Raw genomic sequence first — 11,460 nt, forward strand, 5'->3', positions numbered from 1 at the left:
GTTCTACTAAAATTTTATAATATGCACCCGTTTTATAATCCAAGGTAAGTCCTCAGTTTTGAAAAAACATAAGTGTACATAAAAATAAACTAATCGAATTTCATCTTCCATGGATGTTTTCTGCACTTACTCTAAGTTGATTGCGAGTCATTAAATGGAGTGGATAAAGGTCTACGAGATACAATCCACTATACAGGGTGTTACAGCCTTCAGTGTCAATACTTTCATGGTGGATTCACTGCATAAAACGTAGTTCAGTGCCACCAAAACGATGTTTCTATCTTGACTCTTTCCTTTTTATCCTCCATAAAAAAGTAAAATCTTTGCTTATTTAAACATTTATTTCGACATTTCAGGAATTTACACCCATCATCAGCATCCACATTTTTAAAAGGCATAAGTATTATATAAAAAAGGATATTAGAATTTTACATTTTATTATAAAGTTTTCATTGTATATTTTTTTTTAAATTTTTCATTAAATATAGTTTCTTTTAAAAGATATAAGACCAATTTGCATCGGTAATTTAAGTTTATTTATATAATTTTTAAGAAATATTTAAAACAAGAAAAGTTTACTTGCCGACAAACTGTATGGCCAAGATGGACGAAGGTTACCTATTGCATTTTTAAATGCTCAGTTTTTCTAAATATTTTTTTTTCTTTAATTTAAACATCTAATTTTTTGGTATATTTATACTATTTTTCATAATATGTACTTTTTTAAATAATTTTAGATTTTTTATCATTTTTATTTTACATTAAGGGAGTTGTTATTAGAAATCGTACTGGCCGAAGGTCGTGGGTTCGAAACCCGCTCGTGACGCTAACTTTTTCTTTTCAACCAAAACCTTACATAAAAAGGTTAATTAATTGAAAGAAGTAATTTGGTCAATCAGACAACTAAATATAATGGATTATTTGAAGAGTTTGCGCCAAAATGAAACTTGGATTTTTTTATTGTATTTTCATTTATGCATTTTTAAATTTCTTTTATTATTTAAATTATTTTATTAATATCGGCATGTAATAGGGACATTTGTTGATTTTAATCAGTTTTTAATGTGTTTTTTTGTAGTATGTATATGCTTTTAAGATTTGTCTTTGAAAGTTTTTTGTTCAAAATCCAAAATGTGTGTTTTTTAAATTGGGCGTACGTTTTGAGTAGTTTATATGTTAAGAACGGGATATGTTATTTTTTTAAATATTTTATGTCGTTGCAATAGTTCTTTAACCGGGCCCCACGTTTTTATACAACCGATACCACAAAATACCACAATAAACCGATGTATAAAAATGTAAACAACTTATTAAAATTTGTAGAAATGATAAATGATGGAGTGAGTGTGGTGTACAATCCTTTTTCAAAAGATAGTTTCTACTCACAGTAATTTCGAGCTTTTTAGCCCATCATCAGGTTGAAGGACTTCTACAACCACATCTCTCGACATGAATTGCCAAAGTGGACCCGCTGATACCTCCGCCAACGCGACGTTCCAATTAGCAGCTGATTTTTTTAATGGCGCTCAATTTGAACGTGCGAAACGCGGAAATTATAACACAAAATTATACTAGTAAATACTTAATATTATTAAATTACTATAAAAATAATAACAATTAAAATAATTAGTTTAATTATTCGGATGTTTGATATTATTTATGTACATATTTAAAATGGGAGGTAGATCAAAATCTGTTATATTATTGATGCATTTATCACCATGTTCAATTTTAATTTTTTAATTTCAAATTTCTCAAACCAATCTAATTCTTTCCCTTTGTTGAAACTATGTAACACTCTTGTATTTAGATTTGAATTGAAATTATGTTTTGTTTCTTTTAGATTGTCATTAAATTCCGAAAATTTGCTCGATTTAGGCAAGTGTTCTTTTACTCTTGTTTTTATTTCTCTACCGCTTTGTCCTATATATTTAATATCACAATCATTCCAATTGGACTTCTAGGACTAATTGGACCGTCGCGTTGGCGGAGGTATCAGCGGGTCCACTTTGGCAATTCATGTCGAGAGACGTGGTTGTAGAAGTCCTTCAACCTGATGATGGGCTAAAAGGCTCGAAATCCGGATCGTTGCAAAACAACTTACTGTGAGTAGGAACTATCTTTTTAAAAAAGTATTAACATTTTTGTGATTTACCTCTAAAGTCAGATTTTTTGTACATAAAATCGTATTTCTCAGCTTTAGCATCTCCCGAGTGAAAATCTCCTTTCACTAATAAAAATTCTGAAAAACGGTAAAAGCGAGTATGTCGTTGGAGTACTTATAAAATAAGACAACTTTAGTGAAATCCCCGAAAATTTTGATTGAAAAGTAGTTACATTTCCAAAAAAAAAAATAATTGGGTTTTGCCATTTACTATACTTTAAAGGAATATTTCACGAAAATGATGTTATATTGTGGGAAATTTAATGTAGTTTGTGAAATAACGGTCAGATTTGTATTTCAATGACACTAAAATTGAGAAATTATGATTTTGAGAAAAGAGTCAAGAAAGAAACCTTGTTCTGGTGGCACTGTACTACGTTTTATTTAGTGAATCCGCCATGGCAGTATTAACATTTAACCATATAAAACCCTGTATAAGATGCAAAATTAGCTGTATTAATAAACTTAAAGATTAAATCAATGTGAAATCTGTCCAGATCGGAAACAGCGTTAAAAAAGAGGGCTCGCGTTCCCTCCTGCGGAAAATTTTTAATTGTGTATAATAACGAATAATTAAAATGTTCTTGGTTCGGCGGCACCGTAATATTATATTCAAACCGTAAAATATTAAAATCCTAACTGTCAGGAGGTTGAGAGAAAACTAGCCGGTCCGTATAATTTCTCCAATTAAAATTGACTAGAGGGACAGTCGTTAAATGATCGATCGTCGCCAAAACTAACGAGAAAATATATTACAAGTTCAATAAATAAACCTTAAATAAATTAACTTTATTTATTTGTTATTTAATACTATTTATCATTGAGGCAGAAATTAAGATGATTCTCTTACAATTTACATAATTTAATTTACCGTTAAACCCGTTAAAATTAACTAAACCCGATATCCTTTAGTAAATACTAAATAGTTTTGATGTATACCATTACATGGTAGTTTATAAGTGTTTAGTATAAAAACACTACGTTCAGAAATGTAGCGGCATATTAAAAAGTATCTAAATTGCTAAGGGTAGTTTGCCCCCAGGGCGTTTGGTAAAAGGAATAATGAAAGGTTGAGCTGGCTTTAATTTGGTAGAAGCAACCGTCCATTTCAATCTCACAGTAATCAAAGTGATACAAAAAAAAAGTCCTATATATGTTAAGTACCAGGCACTTATAAGAAATTTCTGTTGTAAAGCTTATGTAAATTCTGTGAAAGAAAATTGTGTTTGAAGTCATGTTTATTTACCAAGCAGTAGTCAAATTTATGCTGTAAATTATTCATTAATCACTACTTATAGTACGGTCTATTCCGATCATATTGGTCGCCTATCCTCGCTGTTTTGCATTGTCAGGTTTGTACCTCTCCTTGCTTATAACCTTGATGGCTACACAGAGATGGCGAAATGCCAAAACGCACAGGTTAAAACAGCGAGGATAGGCAGAACCAAATGATCAGAAACAAATAAGTATTAATTTCACAGAGGTATGGGGATAGTTGAACATCCTCCTGAGTCACACAGGTTTCTATGCAACTTGAACTTAAGTAGCTGTTTTGACGTTCAGTACAAACCACAAAAGGTAGTTTTATATATGAACTCGAAGCGTTTTTAATGTAAAGTTTGTCCAAACGCCAGACCCAAAAGTCATGTGACATCAGTGAACAACAATTATTATAAACAATTAACAATTATTCAACATATAAAGAAATTACATAGAGCAGGTTTATTCAGGTAATGATTTCAATCATGCATGTTGTTTTGGTCGGTCAGATGCGTTTCACCTTCTCGCCATCTCCAGTTGTAAATATAACTGTGAGATTGAGACTCTCGAGGTCTGCGGGGAATGAAGGATGAGCCTGTGTTGATCACATACGATCATCCAGGTCCGCCTAACCTCGCTGTTTTGTTCTGTCAGGCGCGTTTTGTCTTCTCTCCACCTTCAGTAGTACGTATGTAAACTGTTTGGTAAAAATAACTGGATCGAGATTCTTGAGGTCTGCGGGGTGATAAAAGTTGAACCTGTGTTTGGTCACATACGATCATCCAGGTCCACCTAACCTCGCTGTTTTGTTCTGTCAGGCGCGTTTTGTCTTCTCTCCATCTTCAGTAGTACGTATGTAAACTGTTTGGTAAAAATAACTGTGAAATCGAAGTCTGCGGGATGATGAACTGAAAACCTGTAATTTGGTCGTTCATTCTGATCCACCTATTCTCGCTGTTTTGGTCTGTCAGACGCGTTTCGTCTTTATCTTCAGTGATGAATCTTTACAAGTATTTGTTAAAAATAATTGTGAGATTGAAACTCTCGAGGGCTGCGGAGTGATAAACCAGTAGTTTGTTCTTTTCCGATCATTTTGGTTTGCCTAGCCACAATATCAGTAGTCAGTGAAGTGCTGCCAACTTATAGGTGACACCCTCAGGCACTCCTTTACCAAATTTTGATTATTCGGTGGACGAACCCGTATTTTGGTAGGCTCCGTTATAGCATTCTTATTTCAAATTATGCGTATAATAAGGACTTCACTAAACAACACATCCATCAATGAAGATGGTGAGAAGCCGAAACGAGTCTGCCAGACCAAAACTGCCGGGGTACCAGGATGAACGGAAATGTCCGGTTCATCACCCCGACAAACCTTGATAATCCCAATCTCAAAGTTATTTTCACCAAATATTTATGCACACCACTGAAGTTGACGAGAAGATAAAAGGCGTCTGACAGATCAAAATAGGGAGGAAATGTGGATAGGATGATCAGAAACGACTAAACTATGGTTCTTCACTCCGAAAACTCGAGAGTCTCAATCTCACGGTTACTTTTACACAATACTTGCACATATTCCCACTGAAGATGACGAGAAGACGAAACACGCATTACAGACCAAAATCTCGAGAATAATCAGACCGAAATGATTGGAAACGACTAGGTTCATCACCCTCCAGACCCAAATAGGATCAATTAATTTGAAAATCTTCTGTTGCTATTCATTTCCTGGAGCTTAATAAAAAGACTAACCGCCTAATTATCCATAATTATTATTATTATATTATTATTCATTATACAAGATTCGATCGCAATTGCTGATCAATGCAACATTACTGAACACCATTAAGAAACACGTACATTTTATGCAGTTTTGTAGTAGGCCCGTGTAGAATTATTTTTCTACCCATCCAACCCGCTAATCACACACTTAACGGGGGATTTAACAAATTTTGAAAAATGAAAGACCTATCCGCTTTGACAAAGAGAGCAGATGGAACTGTTTCCGCTTACCCGGCCTCGGGTCCAGCACACTTGTTGACACCGGTTTCCAGATTTTGGTCTGCAACACAAGACGTATTCTCTTATTTCTACCAAAAGCGTCAATGACGACCTTACGTTTCAGATCTTTTAAGTATTTTTCTTATAAAATCAGTGAAAATTGAAAAGATATTACTACGAGTACAAAAACATCTAATGCCAGATGCCAATTTTCTTCCCCCAAAAAATTGTAAAGAATATAAATATAAAAATAAACACTCCTATATTTCATATGTAAAACTTGAAACTTGATTTTTCCTTGTTTGTCAAGATCAAGTCGATAAAAATGCTTGAATACTTAACAACTTATTAGCCCATTTTTCCTTTGTCTTAAGCATCAAATATTAAACTCCAGTGATATTTCTTCGTTTTTATTGTTTTGGTTTACATCAATTTGTTGTCTTTCTTGGCGATTACACGCCAACACGTAGCTAAAATGTATAGCTATTGTGCTTTTTCTGCAGTTATTTATTGTCAAAATCTCCTCAGATTTAATTCCTGTAATGTTATGTTACTAAAACATGTTGGATAATAATTGTGTACTGTTAGATCAGACAAACACTTAGAATTGTTTAAAAATGGATGGTACGGGAACCGGACAAAAGGCTTGACTGGTGTCCTATTCCAAGCAGCCCTTCTGTAAGGTGTCCAAACACACCTTTACTCTATTCTTCTCAGGATCCTCTAATCTCTAGGTACGAAATAAAAGCACAATCTATGACCTAACGTAACAATTATGTTGAATTAATTAAAATTTATATGAGCTTATTTTTCCTAATCGCCATTTTGTTACCGAACATTAAAAAAACAGTAAGTACTTTAAATAATCTAAAACTTTGTATAATATGGTTTCGTGTCATTTAGTCGATTTCATGTTAATTTCTTTTACATGTAGTTGTGATTTTATTTTTTGGGGCAATTAGCCAATTTGTGATTTGTCATCAATGATTTGTGACTAACAGTAGGTGTACACTTTGTAATAACGACAGCTGCGTCCTACCACTCTACACACTTTCATCCAGGGAGAAACAACTTGCTGGTTCATGCAAACACGTGTTCCTACAAGCAACCTTTCTTACGCCGAACAACTAAAACCAAGAAAGGAACTTCGAAAGTTGTAGTATTGGGCGTGCCCTGACCCCACGAAAAAGAGCAGCAAAGGAGGAAAGAATTCCAGTGAATGCTGACGCTGTTTGTGGTATTCGAATAACTCAAAACCGAAAAGAAAGCCTGTAATTGAGAGGAAAGAGTTAAAATGCCAATCTGTATCCGTGAAAAAGATGCAAAAAGACAGGGGACAAATTGAATACGAAATTCAACTTAGGAGCCACTAACAAGGCTGTGGAGGCTAATAAACTCCTGAAGCTAGATGGTGAGATATTAACTTACTAGTCCTACTTCATGAACGCGGTGCAAAAAAGCACTTTAGACAACACAGAAATAAATATAATCTATTGATTTTCAAATCTGAACCAATATGTCCATCCTGAAAGACAAGAGCGGTCAGAACACAAACATTTTGCTGTAGCATGTCAAGCGTAAACCTGGTCACAGCGTAACTGCACATACTCATTAGAAAAAAAGCTAGAACAACGGCTCATAGGCTCTAGAACGACAATCATACACAAGACTGGGCTATATTAATGAACAGCTAAAGCTGAGGGAGAAGTTACGGGATGATTCCATATTAGGTATGCCAAACGATGTTTCAAATTCTAAATTCAACTTTAACTTAAAGATTACAGAACAGTGACGACTCAAAATCAACGAGGAGCTGGAGAAGCAATTGAGCACTATGCCAGAGAAATAAAAAAAGGCTTAAAATCATCTCTAAAAAGCTACTACTGAGACGACAGTCAGGCAGCACTCGAAGCGTTAGCATCATGTGAGCTGAAGTCAAATGTGTCTGGAATTGTTCTCTTTAGTCCTATAATTCTGACCCAAAACCAGTGTGACCTAGCAATTGGCCGCAAAAAAGGACACATAAAAAAATTGATCCTTGTTGAGTCCAAATCCTAGTGGATCAACACCGTAGGAGACGCATGAAGAAATTCATTGAGGGACGTCACACAAAATCACAAAACAGTAAAAATGGTTATGATGGAGTGAGTATATCAATTCAATAGTTGAAAAGGAAGTTCTATTTACAAACATTTTTGGTATTTATCCGGATTTTGAGCGTATAAATGCTGACGGACACTGTCGCCGAAGAAGATACCACACGACCAGATATATATATATATATATATATATACAGAATCATTGTGCAGTTTTTGTTAAGAAGATGAAGAAACCACGGAACCCATTCTGTGCAGTTATGAAATCGAGACTTACGCTTTGGCTACTAGATGAAGAAAATGCGTAAGCACGTAAGCAATTTCCCTATCAAATGAACCACTAGGCACTTATTAAAATCCCAAAGCTCTAACAAACGTAGAGGGTCACAATAGTTCTATTTAGGTCGAGATGCAATAGGTCACCTTTTGCACCCCATTCCTGTTCAGAGAAATCCGCAAAAAAAAGTCAATTAACCAAATTTACGAAATGGTTTCTATTTTAAGTCAAGGCAGATCTTACTTACAGGCAGGATACCACGGACAAGCATGACCACAATTCGTACGCATCGAATCCGAAAAGGGAAGAACACATGGCCAACACCAAAACCTCCATGTTAATCGAAAGACACAGGTCCAGCCAGTGAAGAAGTAAACTTAATTACCGTATATCGACTCTTGTTTGTTTTACATACGTTAAAATTTCCACCTTATCACCAACGGCCACACAATTTCTTTTTGATTCTTGACAATGTCGCGAGCATGCAAAAAAAACGGTTACCTACCGAACACTTCCTATTAATTCGACACTTCTGGCTGTATGGTAATGGTTGGATAAAGATCGGCGAGTGTCCCAGGTTATCTTTTAATCTGGCCAAGATCAGGCCTTTCTCATCAAGGTATGTCCGCGGCTACATCCAACGATACTGTAGAACAGTACTCCATCGAACATATCTTTTTAAAAAATGGCACTCAGTCTTGCTTTAGTGTATTCTGTGATACATTTAAACAAGTTAAGATCAAGCTATATCGCTATTCTAGTTTGTTCTGCGTTTCGGGAGTCAACTGTATTTTTCGGTGATGGCCTTTCAATAAGTATGGGCTTGGTAGACCTCAACGAAATTCACATATTGTTCCTACCGGAATCAATACCAAATCTTTCTTAAATATTCATGTTTGTATACATATAAAAACAATCGACTTTTTTTATCTCAACCAAGACCTTGCATATAAAGAATAATTAATTGAAAGAAGTAATGTGTGGTGATTAGTGACCGTTAATCGATATTTATTTAGAAATCGTGAGATGCGGTCTGGTGTGATGTAGGTTTCAGAAAAACATTTTCTTTATCGTGCCAACGTTTCGATCTTTATTGAGATCATCTTCAGGGCTNATCTCAATAAAGATCGAAACGTTGGCACGATAAAGAAAATGTTTTTCTGAAACCTACATCACACCAGACCGCATCTCACGATTTCTAAATAAATATGAAAGAAGTAACTTGTTCAATTGACCACTAAAACGTAAAATATAAATATAATCTTGTAACTATTTACATCAGTGAATTTAACACAAGGCACAATTCATAAGTTAACTCACATTTTTACAATGTAAAGACTACGCAATATTATAATTTTTCGTTCATTTCAAATACTACAAAGAAGGCAAAAATTTATAATTTCAAAAGTTTTAAAATGAAGTTGTTATTTTAAAGACAAGATTTAAATTAGTTTTTACATACTACACGTTTATCCTGTGTTATGTTTGTTTATTTGTTTCTTTTTCATTATTCTTTTGTAAAGATATATTCTGTTTATTTATCTGAGGATCTATAAAAGGCTCGTGCTGTACTTTTATAGATTTATATACTAGCCTTTGCTAGTACAAACTTAGCTTTTTGACAGCAGCCAGGAATGTACGAAAATATTATTTTTTATTGTAAATGATTGTGATGTACATTCTTACAAATAAATGTGTGGTGATCTTACAAATACAGATTTATTAATTATTATTATTATTATTATTATTATTATTACAGACTTACTTGAGAGGCGTGGTGCACTTGCCCTGCCATTGGCTCTTCTTTCATCAGTAACTACTCACACACTACAACATAAAGGATGAAACGTTAAAAATCAAAGAACGATTTTATTTTGAATTAACTTGTTTTTATATTTGCTGAATCCAAAATATAATTTAATATATTATCTGAACCGGGGATAAATGTTATTTGAATAAACTAAATTTTGACAATTTATTGACAACATAAGTCGAATTTAAAAATTAAAGAAAACTTTTTACCGGTCTGAACATAAAGCGGAATTGGTTTTTATTATAAATATTAAATTTTCTCAATTAATAACTATTGAGTGGTGACATGATCAAAGTTAAACGTACACAGAGAAACTAAAAAAGGAACTGCTAGTTGAATGGAAATGTTTTTTTAAATGAGCGAAGCGACCTCGAGTCAAGGATCCAGTACACGTTCAGTACACGGGATTCATTCATTTTTTCGCCATTCAAATCGTCTCTGTCAAAACCTTAATAACATTAAGTTTTTTATATAATTTATGTTTAATTAATTTTTTTTCTAGCGTTGGAAAATAAATTTAAATAGGTGCCAGTTACTCGAATTTCTAAAAAGGTTAAAACTTATGTCAATTTTTATGACTTTGTCCTTTGAAGAACTCAGGCTGCACTTTCAATTTGACTACTATTCTCGAAACTAAATACACTGACAGGCAAAAAATTCCACCCACGTAATATAACTTGATTTGTATATATTGTTACATATTAATCAAAATTTTACGTTCAATAATTGACTCCTTGTATAAAAAAGTTTAAAAATGTAAATTGCTAGGGAAAATTAAAAACGAAAAAAAGACGGATAGATAAAACTTGTTTTAATTAACATTTCAATATCGCGTATTTCCTCTTCTTGCCTTAATTACATCTCGAAGATGTCTCGGCATACTTTCTTCCAGTCTGCTGGAGGCTAGACTATTCTTCACGAAGAGTCCTTTCAAGATCGTGGAGTGTATCAGGAAGGACGTGCTCTTATTCGACTTTTGAGGTTATCCCATAAATGTTCGATGAGGTTGAAGTGTGGAGAACGGGCTGGCCAGGCTACGACCCTGATGTTATGCTGTTGAAGGTACCTTTGTACTATGCGAGCGGCATGTGAATGGGCATTATCGTGCATTAGAATAGGATTTTATCGAGGACAAAGCATGATGGTCCAAACTTTCATCCACTTAGCGAGTGACCGTCAAAGACCCTCCACGAACGAGGGCTTGTGTTGTTGCGAATATAATGCCTATAGGAATAAAGATAGCTCAACTTAAAAAATTACACGAAATAGTGAATAATGGTAATGTTGAGCTTCAAGGCACAACATATGATAGACCATTGCAATATAAAGGGTGGAAACACCCGGCAGATGCTATTGACATTCAGTATCTACATACTACCGAAATGGCCGATGGTGATTATATGTCTATATATACTGACGGAAGCAAATCAGAGGTTGGTGTAGGTAGTGCTTTTGTTTGTTTCCAAAACGGTTCAAAAATTTATGAAAAAAAATACAGACTGCATCAGGCATGTTCCAATAATCAAGCCGAACTTTTGGCCATTCTGAAGAGGTTGCAATGGGCTACGAATAAAATATCAGAAGGGAATATTGCCAAATTTATCATTTTAAGTGACAGTCAAGTGTCCTTAGAATCAATTATTAATTATAATAATCATGGCTTTTTGCCTGAGCAAATAAGGAAAATTATTCAAACTCTAGCCAAACAGAATGTTAATGTACAACTAGGCTGGGTTAAGGCTCATTGCGGAATAGAGGGAAATGAAGAAGCTGACAGACTGGCCAAATTAGCATCTACTGACGAGAGTTTGAATTTGGCATACACCAAACTTCCGTTGGAAGCTTG

At 34.3% G+C, this 11,460-nt stretch overlaps 1 protein-coding gene across 2 annotated transcripts in view; it reads right to left on the reverse strand.

The window, feature by feature from the left end:
- The window catches only part of LOC106670284 (protein spitz-like), a 106,421-nt gene that overhangs the window by 91,488 nt on the left and 3,473 nt on the right, over positions 1–11,460 (reverse strand). For both annotated transcript variants that reach the window (XM_024225187.1, XM_024225188.1), the window contains exon 2: positions 9,567–9,628. The gene's annotated coding sequence lies outside the window, so the exon portion shown is untranslated. The remainder of the gene's footprint in view (positions 1–9,566; positions 9,629–11,460) is intronic.

The sequence above is a fragment of the Cimex lectularius genome, unplaced genomic scaffold (assembly GCF_000648675.2).
Source record: "Cimex lectularius strain Harlan isolate CLEC.00 unplaced genomic scaffold, Clec_2.1 scaffold94, whole genome shotgun sequence".
Lineage (NCBI taxonomy): Eukaryota > Metazoa > Arthropoda > Insecta > Hemiptera > Cimicidae > Cimex > Cimex lectularius.